The sequence below is a fragment of the Mixophyes fleayi genome, chromosome 6, assembly GCF_038048845.1.
Source record: "Mixophyes fleayi isolate aMixFle1 chromosome 6, aMixFle1.hap1, whole genome shotgun sequence".
NCBI lineage: Eukaryota > Metazoa > Chordata > Amphibia > Anura > Limnodynastidae > Mixophyes > Mixophyes fleayi.
Window position 1 is genome coordinate 210,135,487 of NC_134407.1, and position 13,676 is coordinate 210,149,162.

General features: G+C 39.9%; 1 pseudogene; it reads left to right on the plus strand.

Annotated features, from left to right (window-relative positions):
* LOC142160026 (uncharacterized) overlaps positions 1-13,074 on the plus strand; it is a 64,436-nt pseudogene extending 51,362 nt beyond the window's left edge.
* The last annotated feature ends 602 nt before the right edge of the window (positions 13,075-13,676 follow it).

The window sequence follows — 13,676 nt, forward strand, 5'->3', positions numbered from 1 at the left end:
CCTCCTCACATCATATCACTGTGTGTTACCAGACAAGAGATCTGACCAGTCTCCTCCACACACTCTCTGGTGTTTCTCATACATCAGGAGACATCAGCCCCTATTAGACTCCTGTTCTCCTCCTCACATCATATCACTGTGTGTTACCAGACAAGAGATCTGACCAGTCTCCTCCACACACTCTCTGGTGTTTCTCATACATCAGGAGACATCAGCCCCTATTAGACCCCTGTTCTCCTCCTCACATCATATCACTGTGTGTTACCAGACAAGAGATCTGACCAGTCTCCTCCACACACTCTCTGGTGTTTCTCATACATCAGGAGACATCAGCCCCTATTAGACCCCTGTTCTCCTCCTCACATCATATCACTGTGTGTTACCAGACAAGAGATCTGACCAGTCTCCTCCACACACTCTCTGGGGTATCTCATACATCAGGAGACATCAGCCCCTATTAGACTCCTGTTCTCCTCCTCACATCATATCACTGTGTGTTACCAGACAAGAGATCTGACCAGTCTCCTCCACACACTCTGGTGTTTCTCATACATCAGGAGACATCAGCCCCTATTAGACTCCTGTTCTCCTCCTCACATCATATCACTGTGTGTTACCAGACAAGAGATCTGACCAGTCTCCTCCACACACTCTCTGGGGTATCTCATACATCAGGAGACATCAGCCCCTATTAGACCCCTGTTCTCCTCCTCACATCATATCACTGTGTGTTACCAGACAAGAGATCTGACCAGTCTCCTCCACACACTCTCTGGGGTATCTCATACATCAGGAGACATCAGCCCCTATTAGACTCCTGTTCTCCTCCTCACATCATGTCACTGTGTTACCAGACAAGAGATCTGACCAGTCTTCCCCCACACACTCTCTGGTGTTTCTCATACATCAGGAGCCATCAGCCCCTATTAGACTCCTGTTCTCCTCCTCACATCATGTCACTGTGTTACCAGACAAGAGATCTGACCAGTCTCCTCCACACACTCTCTGGTGTTTCTCATACATCAGGAGACATCAGCCCCTATTAGACCCCTGTTCTCCTCCTCACATCATATCACTGTGTGTTACCAGACAAGAGATCTGACCAGTCTCCTCCACACACTCTCTGGGGTATCTCATACATCAGGAGACATCAGCCCCTATTAGACTCCTGTTCTCCTCCTCACATCATATCACTGTGTTACCAGACAAGAGATCTGACCAGTCTCCCCCACACACTCTGGTGTTTCTCATATATCTCATCACTCTCCGTTTTTCACAGACCTTGGAGACACCTTACTGTTTCATGGGGATGTCAAATTTGAAAAGGAAAGTTCATCAGATATCAGCACAGGTGAGTAATCATAACTAAATACAGAAAAGATTCACATTGTCCTTGTTCAGTCACTGCGACAATCTATCTTTCTACACTCTCCTTTATCACTACAAACTACTCTAACAAATGCAAAGAAAACATTTTTGGGATTTTTATTACACTTGTATAATGTATATATAAACTTATTTAAGATATGTGATTGTAACATGTTTTATGTAATGTTACGACGGAACTTTCTACTTAAAGAATAATTCTAATATTTGAGTGTAAAGATATAGAAATAATTCCTTATCTCCATCATCTGGAACCCCAGACCTTGCACTAGGACATTTGTCTTGAAGACGTAATTATTTGGACTGCAAAAGGGGCCAATATAGCTATATGGTGTGACCAACTCCAAATCGACCACACCTTTGTGTCCAGTATGGAATGTGGTGAATTGAAAGGTAAAACTTGCCTTACCATTGCTGCACCTCGTTTCCCACAATTGTTCTCCAGCCATTCCCATGGTCAAGGAGATGTGGGTAGCAGTCATGTTCAAGTAACGGCTAAGCCTTCTTTATGTATACAGAAAAAAGAATTAATTACCTGCGCTCATACCAGATGAACCGAATGAGGATATGTTTTATCACTGTTAATGTTCTGTTGTGAAATAAAAAACTAATGCAGACTATAATTACCAAGTAATATATTGCAGATATACCAAGTTATTCCAATGGCAGTACCAAAAACGTAATAAAACTAATAATGAAACTAATCATAGATAGTACGTCGTCAATTATAGATGTATGGTGGTGACCCTCAAAAGGAGTCCCGTACGTATTATATAGAAAACAAAATGAAAAAATCAAAAAGAAAAAACCAGCAAGATAGATGTGATAGTTCTTGATAATCCTTCTATGTTGCGCTCTTGCTATGAAATTGTCCAACACAAGGTCTGTGTAGATATCTTAGAAGGTCAGCAGTGTAGACTGGAGCTTCGCAATATAGTTGTCTAAGTTCCACTGGAGATTGTGGGGAAATCTTCTTAGAGTGATGGTCAGAAAAATTGTCTTTCGATGATCCAATATAAGCAGGAAGTGTGTATGAACTTGTACTATGATGTTACCGCAAATAAATGAAAACAATGGAAAAGCATTGGTCAATACTAGGAGCTGGTGTCTAAACAGCAAGACGATGAATAACTGGAGGTTCACAAGGACTTGTCGTGCCAATGTACGGATAAATGTAGCTCTAGGGTGACTAAAAGCAAATTTATTTATTCAATACTGTTCAAACACAATAAGAACCATTAAAAATCAATTTCAAAACCATAAATTCACTAAACAATGAATCACTCCAATAGTAACATATATCGTAGTAGAAATAATACACCAAGGAATCTCTCAAGGTAAACTTGATCTGAGATCACAACAGAGGATGTATGTGCAACATATCTTGCGGGCAAATGGAGATAATAAGGGAACAAATACAACTCACTGTGTGGTGTAATAGAAGTGGCCGATCGTTGTGACGAGATAACAGGATAGGTCTGTATGTAAGAGCCGACAAGGTATACAGCTGGATTTATCAGCGTGCGTTCCAAATATTCACCCCTGAGAAAGTCTCATACAGGAGGCGCAACGCGTTGGGGTTATTTAGACACCACCAGGCACCCATACCTCGGAAGCCAAACTGGATTCACTTTGAAACGCACGCTGAGAAATCCAGCTGTATACCTTGTAGGCTCCCACATACAGACCGATCCTGTTGTCTCGTTACAATGATCGGGCGCACAAGAGCGTACACATAGAAGATTTATCAAGGACTATCACAGCTTTGTTGCTGTTTTTTTTTCTTTTTTTGATTTTGTTTTCTATTGTTTTATATGTAATACGTATAGGACTCCTTTCGAGGGTCACCACCATACATCTACAATTGACGACGTGCTATCTATTATTAGTTTCACTCTCATTGTTTCATATTAAGTTTTTGGTATACCATTGGAATAACTTGGTATATCTGCATTATATTACTTGGTTATTATAGTCTGCATTAATTTTTTATTTCACAACAGAACATTAACAGTGATAATCCATATCCTCATTTGTTCATCTGGTATGCGCGCAGGTAATTAATTATTTTTTTCTGTATTGTGTATGATCAAGGAGGGAAACCTTGTCAATTAATTGCAGCCCTACCAGACCAGGTCAATTTGATATTTTGAGCACAGTGTAATCCTTATGTATGTATGTGATGTTAGCTATACTGTGTATGTACATTGTAGTATTTCTCTGAAAGCGCTGTAGCTCCCCTGGGGAGACAGCTCCCGCAAAGCCTGGACCAAATGCATCCTCCTCCAATAGTGTGCCCAGCACCGGCTATTGCCACTGCATCTGGGGTTGTGCATCCAGATCGCCCGCCAGCCTGGAGCTTGATAACCTACAGAAAGCTACAGACTGACGCCATCACTAACTGAATCAGCAGTGATTAGGCTGCTTTGTAGAAATCTATTGTGGGAACCTGTTATCTGCAGACTTTTTGGAGTCACTGTCATTGTGGAGCCAGAAAAAGGAGTGCAGGCCACGAGCCAGGGAACCAGAGACTGGGAAATAATTTATGGAGACGGAAAGAGGAGATTTGGTTGTGAGATCATGAAGACAGGACTCGCTTGGAATTATGGCTCCTGCTGAACTGCCAAAAATTGAAAACTACAGTAAAGGTTTGCGAGGAGCAGAGACTGTCTACCGTTACCGGTCCTTGCGTGTTTTGTGGAAGTGTATCCCACCGAAAGTGGCGTTCTTTGTCCATGTGGAGAGCACAGTAGCATTGCTTCTAACAGTTCAAGCCACCTGCATACACCGATAAGTGTCCATGGCTTGTCAAATAGGTAACAGTCCTGGTCAACCACAGCATAGCATTGCTAATTTTTAGTTTTTATTTACAGTTGTCATCCGGATCTTTATTTAGCAACCAAATGCATGCCCACTTGTGTGTCTCTCTGGTTCAGAGGATTTCTCATCCTCTGTCTTGTCACTCTGTAGCTGGACCAGTTCTAAAATAGAACAGACATGTAAATGACCAAAGTCAAAAACATATATTCAAAACGAGATCTCCGGCCTTCCGGCAGCCTCCATCTCTCCCAAATCCTTGTCTTTGAATTCAGCCAGTCTTCCCCTCTCTAGTTTGTTGATTTTAGTGAGTTGGAGTGTACCTTCTAGGAGGCGATAATACTGCCGGTGCACGCTGATGTTGTGCCAAAGGAAATCTACCAATTGATCTATTTCTGTCTTGTTTAGGTTGAGAACCTTTGAAAGACTGGCAACATACTTTTGAAGCTTTGTGAAGGACAGTGTTTGAGGATTTTTAGCTCCACACCCCTGAGCAAAGAAGTCTATGCAATCAGAGTTGCATTGTTGAAATGTAACAGCGCAGCTGGTTTGGAAAACATATAGACCTTTTTGGTGTCCACTCCTCATTCTTCATGATTCTCTGCAAGAGGTTCCAGTGCACTTTGCATTAGTGGTGTCAACAGGATTGGAACTTTTCTCCCTCATTTTCCCTAGATGTCAGTCTGTGGAAATTGCCATCAGAGTGTCTTCGCAAGCTTTAAAATCGCAAGGCCAACATCTTCTTGGAGATCCGAAGTATATCTCGAAGAGAAGGTAGTCGACAACATCTTGGAAACTTTTCATTCGATTGAATAAGATCACCTGTGCCAGAGTGACCTTTGCAAGTAATGCTCAATTTTTAAGTGAAGGCTCAGTGGATAAATTGCTGTAGTATGCCTGCTGTTTATCATCGAGATACTAGTGCATCTCTTTCACATGTTCAGTGAAAGGTAAGAGCTGAATCACGTTCCACTTCGACTCCTTCAGAGTTTTCAAGGCAGCTGATGAGATCAGCTTGTTCCATCTTCCCTCATAGATCTTCTTGAAGTTGCGTGCATTTTCCACCACAGCAGTGCAGGCCTCTATCATTGCCCGGCATTCCACAGTGCTCGAAATCTTTTGCAAGCCATGTCCGATCTTCAGTGCCAGAGAGGGTGTCTTGAATGTACTGGTTTCATTGTTATAGCCAGCTACCAGCGTCAAGGGATCTACTGTATGCAGAAAGTTTGATGGAATGGTAAAGTCTTCCATCGTCTCTACAGGGGTACTCGTCTTGCATGTAGCAATAGAGTTCCCATTTCTAAAGGATTCTGACGGATGTACTAGTGTTTGCCAACATTTAATCCGGCCCAAGTTGAAGAGTTGCTGTCCCATTTGCATTATGCATCTGTCATGACCCCAGATGGAAGTCTCCTCACAGGTAAAAATGTCATTCAAAAGCCACCATTGCTGTCAAAAACACACATGTTGAGCAAAGCCACACAAAGACTTTTAGCAGGTTTGGGTTTGTTGCACCTTTGGTTTAGCGTAAACGTCTTCATGTGTTACCACAGGTATTTTCTTGCAAACAAGCCTTGGCAAGCAGCACAGTGCATGAAACCTTGGGAAACCATGTCTTTGACTGGTAGTTTGCATGGAATCAGAGCAACGCGTTCTGTCCTTATTATCTCAGTTGTGTGCAAAGTTGCCTCTATTCCGAAAATGTTCAGATTACATGACCCTATCCTTCAAGTGCTTGGGGAAATTGCACGGCCCAGGCAACATCAGTCTTATTATGATGAACATGCTTGAAATACCGATATATTTTTTTTTTGCGTTTTCTCACAGTACCGGCAGTTCTGCTTTTTGTTATATGATCTGGAGCCATCACTTTATTTTTGGAAATTGTTGGGATGGACACCGCATCATCTTTTCAGCCTTCTGTGTTTAAAACACCGCTGCCATGAAGTCGAGAATCATTGTGCGTTAAACAAGCCTCTGTTCCTTCATTTTGTTCCACTATCTCTCAATGCCACATCGCCGCTGCCTTTGCATGTAGCATACAAATACCGGATGGCTTTATTTTTATAGTTCAACATTGAGTTGTGCTAGGAAAGAGATGAGTTTGCACCCCTTGCTTTGCAACAAGATTTGTCCAATGAGGCCCTGTGCCTGGATCACTTATAAATAACTTATTTTATTAATATATTTAAATTATTAGTGCAGTGCGCCAATTTATATCATTGCGAATATTCAGATTTTGATACTGTGTTATATTTGTGTATTAGAAATGGACTGATGTCTGATGCAGTAGCCATGGTGGAGGAAATGGTTTGTGTAAGAATGGAGGAAAGGAAATCCTAAATTTAGTTAATTAATTATTTTCATCTCAGAAGTGACAAACATCTGCTTTGGCCTGAATGTCCGACAGGAGGTCGTTACCTATTAGCATGTCTTGTTAGAGAGACAGGGAACCTCCTAACAATGAAGACAACAAATTTGAGGAAATCAGATTGATGTGAAAGTTAATTTGTGTTAGATGCACGATTAGATTATATCCTGATGTTAAATCATCTAATGTGATGTCAGACGTTTTGGTGCCTGGTCGGATCAGGGGGCTGGGCTACCCCCTGACAACATGTGTACAAAAGGAGCTCTGTCTTACAATGTAATGTAGTATTATACTATCTGTACCTTCTGAAGATCACTAGAACCACAAACTAGTTTAACTGTCCTTATTAGGACACTTGAGCTAATAAACATCACTGCTTCAAGATCCTGCATTGACGCCTACTTACCTGCGGCAATTCCTGTGACCTACAGATTAGACCCAATCTAACTCTTTATCTGGCTGTTCTGTGGTTGGAACCCAGCAACGCTCTGCCCGCTACCTTGCAGCTCCGCCCAGCGTGATAGGCCAGGGGGAACCATCCACAGTAACCCTGATCTAAAGAAAGAGGTCAGGGGTACCAGCAAAGGGGTAGGCTAGCAGCAAGAGTTACCCAGAAGGAACCAGTTCTGGGTGCTGGCGAAGGAGCCTAGTGGTGGCAGTAGAAACCTCTCCTACTGCGTTTTGAGGGGCGCAATTTGGGAAATAAAGGGGAAGGTGGAAAGGCAAGCCCAGCCCTAAGAGTGTATTACCCATTGTGGAGAGAGTGTCACAGGGAGAAAGGCCTATATAAGCAATGTATTCAGCCCCTGTGTATATTTGTCTCCTACAGATGGATCTAATAATAGAGGCACATCAGAGAGATGTCCCAGTCCTATTTATTCACATGATTCCACAGAAGAAGATGTAAAACTGGACAAAACCATTAAGGTATTGGCATTGGATAGGCTATTTATACTCCACAACTTTCTGCGTATTTGTAAGAATATAAAACTGTACTAACTTTCTATTGTATAAATACATTAAAAACTATATCACAACAGAGGTGGCTAAGCAAACACCATATACCTATAAACCAAACTTCTTGCTGGAACAATGAAAACTGATGCCACTGTTTTCTGATTGGCTACCAACTCACATCCTCTCTCCCAATCTTTGCATATGCCCAAAGTATGTTCAATCTGCATACTTAGACCTCAAATTATGTTCAATCTGCATACTCAGACACAATTATTTTCTTTTTTCTTTCTTTTTTTTGGAATTTTGCATTTATTGAAGAAACGTTTGCATATAGAAGAACAATTAACATATTTTAACAACAAACAATATTGTTTCTGCTTTGTTTTTCCTATAATATAAAATGTAAAATGAGGCGGGGGGGGGGGGGTGGATTTTGTGTAGATGTCCTCTAGAGAAGCCCAGTTATGTTGTATGTTAAGGTCATAATATTCCCTTATTCGGGTCAAGTGTTAAACTGAGGAGTAGAGAAGTCCTGGGGCGAATTCTGGATTGTCTCAGTTTGTAGCAATGGAGGATATTGTTCTGGGATTTACTTGTGTCCCGTATATAGATAGGCAGAATTTAAGGCAGGGGATAGAGTTTAATTGGAGCAGTGTTTTTTGGGGAGTCCCAGATGGAAGCAAGGTCATTTGATTTAAGGAGTTTAGTTTCAGTAAGCACCCATGATCTTTTGGAGATGTAAACCTATAAACAGTACATCAGCAGCCCTTAATATCATACTTCTAACCAAAGACTTAAGACTCCCCAGAAAGCAGCCTCATTAGCAAACAGGAGACCAACCCTCCCTTGCTCTTATAATAGAACCAAATCTTCATCCCTACATAGTAAGACTTCCTCTCCCAAACTGTTTAACCTTTTGGTAAGTCTTTATCAAGGTGGTGGGGACTTATGGTGACATGATCATATTTAAACTTATGGGAGCCAATCAAAACACAAATTGATTGTTAACAATTATAAAAACATGACCAGATATATTATAATCATGATTAATAATACACATTAGCCTCAAACTTAAAAATGATGCATTATAAGTAAATCAAATACAACACCTTTTTTAAAAAAATATAAAGGATTGGTGGATAAGTTTTTTTTTTGTTTAAAAGGGGGATATCTGTTGGTCCCTTTATGGCTATGGTGTTTGTATCACTAAGGAAAAGATTCTGGAGTACAGTTATATTTCCTTTAAAGGGTCTGCCCCTCCCAATCCATGATACTATTTCCAGTATTTACCACATATTGTGTTCCAGGATCCAATGCTAGATTTAGTGGGGGCAGAAACAGCGGGGGGCGTAGGGGCAGTACTGAGAACCTTTCCCCTAAACATACTTCCCCTTTGAGTGAAGCCAGTGACATCCTTTCCCTGTGGTATACTGGAAACCCCCACTCTTCCTTCATTGACATTGGTTTAAACTACAGATGCTCAGGCTCGGTTCCTCGAGAACCGAACACAGCCAAACTTAGGCAATCCGAGTACCGAGCCGAGCCTGCTCTGTACTTTTGCGCACCCTAGGAATCGAAAACGAGGCAAAACGTCATTGTTACATCATCCGATCTCGCAATTTTTTAATTCCTTTTTCAAGCTCCACCATAACGGTGGGTGGGAGGGAGGGCCCAAGGACAATTCCATCTTGCAACATTTTTCTTTTCTGCCACTGCTCTGTGCCAATGTGTCCTAGATGTGCTAGGAACTGCCGTGTGTTTGTGTCATTGCTCTGTCGCTCACCATCCAGCCAGGTCGCTGCAGTATTTGTCCGAAAGTGTATGAAAATAATATTGTGATCTGTGAAGTGGTCAAAATTGATTGCAAACGACTTGAAATTAGTGTTATTGAGGTTAATAATAATGTAGGAACAAAAAAAGAGCAAAAATATGTGATTTTAGCATATTTTAGGATTTTTTTTCTAAAAAACCATAACCATAACCAAAACACACGAGGGCGGTTTTGCCAAAACCAAAACACGAAGCTAATCCAGATCCAAAACCAATTCACGGGGGTCAGTGAACATCTCTAGTTTAAACATTCAATGAAGCAACAGAAGAAACTTAAGAATTTATTTTGTGGTGTTGAACCAGTTTAGGGATTGTAAATAGGGGAAGTATCGTGGACCACCAGGTTTATGTTCAGTGGACTCTGCTCTATTCAGCTACAGAGTTAAACAGAACATATTGGTACCTGTCAGCCAATAGTTGTATTGTTTATGATGTTGAGAACAGCACAGTTCTTATAGCTCAGTATGGTGAGTGTATACATTCATATCTTAAGGGAAACAATACCCTCTGTTACCCCCGCCCCACTCACTTACTCAATAAGCAATGGAATGATTTGTTTGAAAAAAAAAAAATCTGAAATGTTATTCGAATTTATTAATTTTATCAGTGTATTCTTTAGGAGGAAAACCTGAATGTTGTGATAGTTGATATTGTTCCAGAAGACGAAGATGACATAAGTGTGAAGATTAAGGAGGAGGAATTTCCTACAGATATCACTGCAGGTAAGGCTTTATCCACACATAACATGGGTATTGCCTAAACAACAATGTGTCCAGAAGGTTCATGACTTGACTAGATAGATTTCAGTGCCTGAATACCCCTCCCTCCCCCCTTGCACTTACCTACCCTTTCTATTCCCTGCCAAGCTTTGGAAACCACACATATCTCTCAATAAAACTACTCCAGTAAGAAAGCTTCTTTTCAACCACAATCACAAGAGCAATCAGCATTGTCTAGCACTGTACCCTCTCTTGACGCAACCTGTTAAATGAGATCAAAACTACCTTCTAATGGGAATTTAAAAAAAAACAAAAACTATGGACAATGTTAAAGCAGGAAAAGTGTCCCTGAGAATTAGGACAGATTTCCTTGAAAATAAAACTAATGAGCTTCGAAGGTCACATATGGTGGTTGACAGAGATCTATCTATCAATGTGTCAGAATTCTCCGACCCCTCGAATTTACCAGCCTATCTCATCAGCCTCTTCAAATATTTTTTCCATCCCCTCTGACACTGAACGTATGATAGATAGAGCCCTGCTTGGGTTCCCACTTTCCTAAATGCACAATTTTTTCAAGATCTCGCCCCCTCCACGAAATGACAAGACCTGAAAGCAGTCACTAAATTTTTCCACCAGCATAATTTTAAATACAAATGGTGCTTCCCATTTCAATTAGAAGTGTTTACATGGAATGCACCGTTATTCTCAGTGGAGCAAGGGCAAACTCTGCTTTCCAATCTTGGTGTTCTCCCAGAGACCTTCAGTCCTGGATCTACCTCTTACTCTCCTCCCCCCTCAAAACTGCTGTTAAAGCCCTTCCTAGAGCATACCTCATTCTTCTTAACTTACAGAATATGCATTGCTCTATCTCTCCCTTATGCTTGCAGGAACGTAACAGGGAGAAAAGGATAGCATACTTCAACTTACTTACCAAGTTACTCTATTTTGGTCTGAAATAGTAACAATGCTTAAATTATTTTGAGAGTTCTCTCTTCAGAGCTTAGGACTCCATGCAAGTGGTTAGCAAGCATCTAAAATTTAGGATGTTAGATTATAAACATCCAGTAGTATGTACATGGGAGCTCGTATACATACTGTTGCACTGTAGAAATCACCCACTGTTTTCTAATTCTAGAGTTCTCATTAATAAGATACAACATAGATTATGTTTATATTATAAGTCTAGAACATGTTCTGTAATTATGCTACTGACTTGTCACAATCGCCATGTTTTCTATCCTTTACAATGCCCACCTTTTATTATGTTTTGTATTGCAACTAACCTCCTGTATGGAAGCATCTGTATTGGTGTAAAAATAAATAAATAAAAGTTCTATATTGTAGTACATAGCCCAGGTAACTATTTGTATATATTTTTTTATTTCCAACAGATGGATACACAAGCAGGATAATCTCAGAGAAGCATGTCATTTTATCTGCACAGGGTGACATTTCTGATGAAGTGTTTGCATGTTCTGAGTGTGATAAGTGTTTTCCCCAGCAGGCAAGTCTTATTGCACATCAGAACACTCATACAAGTGAGAAACCATTCTCCTGTTCTGAATGTGGGAAAAGTTTTACCCAGAAATCAAATCTTTTTAAACATCGGAAAATTCACACAGGTGAAAGACCATTTCAGTGTTCTTATTGTGGGAAATCTTTTCAACATAAATATAATCTTGTTGGACATCGGAGAATTCACACTGGGGAAAAGCCATTTCCATGTTCTTATTGTGATAAATGGTTTGCACAAAAAACAGATCTTTTTAATCATCAGAAAATTCACACTGGTGAAGAGCCATTTCCATGCTCTGAATGTGAGAAATGTTTTGCACATAAATCAGCTCTTATTAAACATCTAAAAGTTCACACAGGGGAAAAGCCATTCATATGCTCTGAATGTGGGAAATGTTTTGTGCAGAAATCAAATCTGGTTAGACATCAGAGAATTCACACAGGTGAAAAGCCGTTTGCATGCTCAGACTGTGGAAAATGTTTTACAAATAGATCAAATCTTGTCGAACATCAGAGAACCCACACAGAGAAAAAACAACTCTGTTGTTCAAATTGCGGGAAATGTTTTTCACAGAAATCAGACCTCATTAATCATCAGAGAATTCACACGGGTGAAGAACCATTTCCATGTTCTGAATGTGGGAAATGCTTTACACATAAATCCGATCTCATTAAGCATCTCAAAGTTCATACAGGTGAAAAACCATTTAAATGTTCAGAATGTGGGAAATGTTTTATACAAAAACCAAACCTTGTTAGACATCAGCGAATTCACACAGGTGAAAAGCCATTTCCATGTTTTAACTGTGGGAAATGTTTTACAAATAAATCCAATCTTGTTAGACATCAGAGAATCCATGCTGATGAAAATCCATATTCTGAAAATAATGTACACTAAAACAAGATCTTGTCAGAAGATTCATCCAAACTTACAAAGTTGAAAATGTGTCTGTTTATTGGCTTGTGGGCACATTAAACATAAAATACTAAGCTTGGCTCTTATAGTGAGGCCGACTTGGATCTGGTGTCTAGAGCATCCTTTGTGTCCTCTCAAGTTTGAAACTGTGAAGGGTTTCTGGTTATAACTGTAAAACCCTTCTAGACCCATAATTCAATAGGAGCTACGTGTAGGTGAACTTGTGACCTTCACAAGCTGAGATTTTGGCGGTGCATGACCGTGTTGAATGTCCCAAAGGAAAAGAATATGGTTCAGCTTTTCATGGTACGGTAAAGGAGAAATACTCCTGTGAGAGATGTTCTTCTAGGCCTCTAAATATTAATGTTACTCTTATGCCCCCACGTTAATTGTTGCTTATTTTATTGCATATTATGAGTGCTATGTAAATATATAGTGAATATTATGTTATTACATCATTTACTCTGTACAAATCACATTCTGGTGCATTTTTTTTTATCATGATTGTGTCATATTAATGTAATGCTATACTTGCAATGTGTAGAATTAAAGTACAAACTCTTTGCCTTTTTAACATGTGTTTGTTTACATATTGTTCTTTATAGCAGCAAAATGTGTTTACCTTTTCACAGATAACACTATATTCTACAGAACTGTTCTACACAAAACCTCAACTAACATCCAGATCAGTTAAATATTTCAAATTGTATTGTGGAAATCTACATATAGTTTTCCATTGACTACTTAGGATCAATATTCACTCCTCCCAACGCTGCCTTCTTTTTGTGTCATTTGCTTCCACTGCCTAAACCATTCTCTCTGGGTCATTGCTACCTCTGGAACTCTATCCCTCTTGATCCAACTCATTCACCATGAAGACATTGCACATTTGTGTAATTGGATGTCTTATAATGTTGAGTTATATAATATCTACAGTCATAACTGCTGCCTATATATAATAGCTGCTTAAAATCATTTAATATGTAAATATTATTAGTTTATTGTATACAAAAACTTATTGAGAGCTTAATCTGACTAGCAGACACCTTTTACTGGCCTGAGGGAAATAATTTTAATGTATTCACATAATGGCAGGTATTGCTTGCTGTAATGTATGTGTTATTCAAATGACCAGCTCATCTCCTTTCCTAATAACAGGACT